Raw genomic sequence first — 4,357 nt, 5'->3', positions numbered from 1 at the left:
TTTTTAAAGTATAGTATAGAAACAACACTGAACTTCAAGGAACACTTAATAGTAGCCTGGCTGCAGGAAGAGGAGAAAGGGATAAAGGACCAGAATTAATGAATCTGACCTTCCCTGGGCAATAGCAAGCAAGGACTCAGTTGGATGTGTTACTTAAGAGGAGGGAGGTTGTCTGCAAGGAGTGGGAATTCTACAACCTGCAGGCTGGACCAAGCTCTGGTCTTATTTCATGTGCCCTGTTGCTGTGTGGTTTTTTTTTTGGTTTTTTTTTTTAAATAAATTACTGAACAGTGTTAATGGATGACACTGCACTCTGCACAGAACAAGTCTGCTACTTAGCTCTACATCAAAGCATGTAATATGCTCTGAAATTTAATGGCTGGGGAATTTCTCAGACTTGGGTGACTCTGGGGATAACGGTCCACAGAAAAGTCTTAAGATACAGAAAATTGTTCCTTGACTACTCTGATTCAGAAAATATGCAGGAATTTTACGTACTGTTTATTTTTAGCACCTGTCATAGTCTTAGAAAATTCCTAACAGCGTATTGTTGTCCCAAAAATCAGGGTTCTTTTACCCGGTATGCAAAAAAGCCAAGATATTTTGAAAGAATGTCGAGATACTTGTTTATTTCATGTCTGTGCAGAGATGGGTGCTAGGTGGTAACTCCACAAAGCTAGCACACCTGCTTAACACATGGTAAAATGTTTTATACATTTCAAGCAACAGTTATCAGTACTTTCACAGTTTCACTTAGTTGCCCTCATTCTTATTGGTTCCTGCAAGCCTCATCTCCACTTAAAATTGCAGCATCCTTTTTTTTTTACTGCACATGTTCTGTGAGGAAGGGGTTTCTGTTGGTAGGGGGCTCTCCCTACCTAAGGATGGGGTTTCTAGTATGTTAATTAGGATAGTTCACTCAACGTTCAAGTAGCTCTTTGGTTGCCCTTGTGCTTATCTTGGCATTTCTTTACCCTGCTGACTTACGGTGTCATCTTGTTTCTCTTTTCAAGGCCATGCCTCGTTAACTAAGTAGCATCCTTTGTTTTTGTTTCTCGCATATCTCAAACAATTCCCCCTTTTGAGACTTAGATAAATAGGTCTTATTTAAAATAAGTGTCACTTAGATATTTTCATTCTAAAATTTCCCTCTCTTGGAGGCTTCAGAATGTTCTAAATCTGCTCGTAGGTTCCTTCCCATTGCCATATGTCTTGTTGGAATTTTTTCCTGTCCTTTTTAGGGAAGTTTTCAAGTTTGAGGGATTTATCTCCCTCTGTTGTGAGCGTGCATATCCTGGGTGATTGCATTAGAGCAATTTGCTTCATCGTGCCAAACCTTAAAATACAGTACGATTATAAGCAGTAAACATAAACGTGTTAGTGATAACAAGATCACAACAGGGTGTAGCATGAGATTAAGAATTCCTGTTGCTTTGGGTGCACATCCGAGGAGGGCTTCCCACCACCTATGTTCTCCATCTTTCTTCAGCTGGTCCAAAACACGATGTATCTCTTTTGTGTCATGGTGAATGGTGATTAAAGTCCTTTGTCCATCTTCTCAGGCACGTGCCAGCAACTGGCGTAGATCATTACGTTGTAAAAATTTTTTCACCAGCGTGAAATTCATCCCAATGGAAGTAAGCAATAGATCTTTAACTAAAGTATAATTGGGTTGCAACAGCTGATAAGTTGTAACAGGAGCTGAATAGTTGAAATCACATCCTATAATGTTAGTAAAGTTGCAAATGCAGGTATTTGAGTGATTATTTATCCCGACAGTAATATTATCTACAACTATAAAATTACATAGGGTTCTTATACGCACACATCCTTTCCCAATAGATATATAAGCACAATTCCAGGGATTTCTTTTGGATGTATCTCGAAGTGACAAACATTTTGCTTGGTGTCAAGACAAATGTCTTGAACTTTGATGGTATTACTTTCGCAAATAAATCCCTGTTGTTCCCGTACCACACATGCATCAACTTCAACAGTCTGCTATCTGTTATTGTCTCGTTGGGCCCATACTCTTATGCTCTAATGGATAGAGTACAGTGCTGTTGTGATTTAATCCTAATGCGATGATCGGGTAGATGGTTTTTACTGATGCATTCTGTATGGTTATGACAAAGGCCGTGGCTTTGTTTTCGATACAATTGTGAGTGAAATTGCCCAGATACCACCATGATTGGAATTCTCTTTCAAATTAGGTTGCATTTTCCCAGATTATTTCCTGAACTTCAGTAGATAAGGTGCCATCTTCACCTTCTATTACAATTGCTGCTATTGTATATTGCACCGACAGTTGAGCTTGGATACAACTAAGAGCTAGAGAAATATTATTTTGGGCTATACCAAGTGCATCTATGATTATTGGTGGTCCTTTTCATTAACCCTTTCCTGTTGAAGCAATATATCAGATTAACAGCCATTGATGAGTTCCTAAAGCTGACAGGGAGGATCGCAATGGATGTTCTAATTTTTTTTAGATCATGTGTGGCTGTACTGTTTGTTTGCAAGTACTTCAGCGTCTATGCTGTTGAAGACTCCCAATCCTGTCCCTAGGATACCAGTTACATCTCTTTTTACTCGATTTGGAAGGGTAAGAGACTGCCCATGTAACCATGCTAACCATCCTGTATAGGACGTACTTATGAATGGTGAACAGGCTGGTTTAACTGCAGAGAGAGTAATCTGCATTGATAGTTCTACCCATTTGAGGGACCACGATGGATTAAACAAAAGTCGTTGTTATCCAACCCTTTTGACATATGGTCCAACTCTAGTTATCTGGGGGGTTATTTCCTTCAGTAATATCCTAATGACTTCCCTAGCCCCATTGTTGCGACAAGGGAAAGTCTCAGGCCATCTGGAAAATGTATCCACTAGAACAAGTAGATACTTACATTGTCCACATTTTGGTAATACAGAGAAATCTATTTGCCAGTATTCCCCAGGGGTTATTCCTCTTTTTATATCAGCTGCTGGCAGCTTTCTTTGTATTTTGGGATTATTTACACAAGTTCCGCATTTTTGGCCCTACAGTGTATCTCTTAACACCGCTTATCATAGCATCAGCTCCCATGTGAGATCCTTCATGTAGTTTCTTGAGGAGAGCTTCCATCGTTTTCTTTTCATTTCATCAAAACTACTCTGACACTCTGGAGTCCATTCTAACAACTCCCCAGATGGCCCTTTGTGGCTGCGTATAAGGGTTTTGTTGTAAGTCCAAAACTGGGGATCCATATCTGGCAGAATCCGGCTATTCCCAGAAAGTTTAGCTGGCTTACTGTGGCTTCCATACAAGTCTGTTCTGTATCTGCTCCACTTAAGATATTGTCCACATACTGTAAGAGAGTAACATTATCATTATTAGTTTGCCATTGTTCTAATTCTTTGGCCAGTACTTCCCTGAACAAAGTGGGACTATTTTTAAATCCCTGGGGAAGAATGGTCCAACACAGTTGTCCTTTCCTTCCAGTAGTCGGATTCTCCCATTCAAAAGCAAAGAGTGTTTGACTCTGTTCATCCACTGGAGTGCAGAAGAAGGCATCTTTTAGGTCCAACACTGTAAAATAGGCATTGTTTTTGGGTACAGATGCTAACAAAGTGCAAGAGTTAGACACTTACACTTTGGATGTATGTCTTTGGTTATCCTATTTATAGCCCTCAAGTCCTGCCCCAGTCGGTAATCCTGGGAGTGAGGCTTTCTCACTGGTAAAATCGGTGTATTGTATTCAGATTGACATTCTCTGAGCAGTCCATATTGTATAAAGGTATTTATCAGGGCTTCAAGGCCCTTGCGAACTTCCAGCCTAATAGGATATTGATGCACCCTTACCGGTTTTGCCCCCTCTTCTAGTTCTACTTTAATCGGACTCACGTTTTTTGCTTTACCTGGGTTTTTAGAAGCCCATCCCAGGGGAATTACCGCATTTAAGCCAGCGTCCGGAATATTCTTTTCAGTTTCTTCTGATGTTTCATCTGTCGGCAAGCAGATCTGAGCTCTCCAGGCAGTTTCAGGCGGGATATGGAGCTGTACAGCATTCTTAGAAAAGGTTACTTGTGCATTTAGTTTGCATAATAAATCTCGTCCCAATAAAGGTAGGGGGCATTCTGGCATGTACAGAAACTCATGAATTAATTTAGCTCCCCCAATTGTGCATTCCATTGGTTGTAAAAATGGCCTTAATGTTCTTTTTCCCGTTGCCCCAACAATAGGTATAGTTACTTTACTTAGAGGTCCTTTACAACTGGTGACTACTGAATGAGTAGACCCACTGTCAATTAAAAAATCTATGGTCTCGTTGCCCAGCTTAACTGGAACCAGGGGATCAGCTCGGGAGACTTTAAT

Source organism: Gymnogyps californianus, chromosome 4 (assembly GCF_018139145.2).
Source record: "Gymnogyps californianus isolate 813 chromosome 4, ASM1813914v2, whole genome shotgun sequence".
NCBI lineage: Eukaryota > Metazoa > Chordata > Aves > Accipitriformes > Cathartidae > Gymnogyps > Gymnogyps californianus.
Note: the sequence above shows the minus strand (reverse complement) of the source record.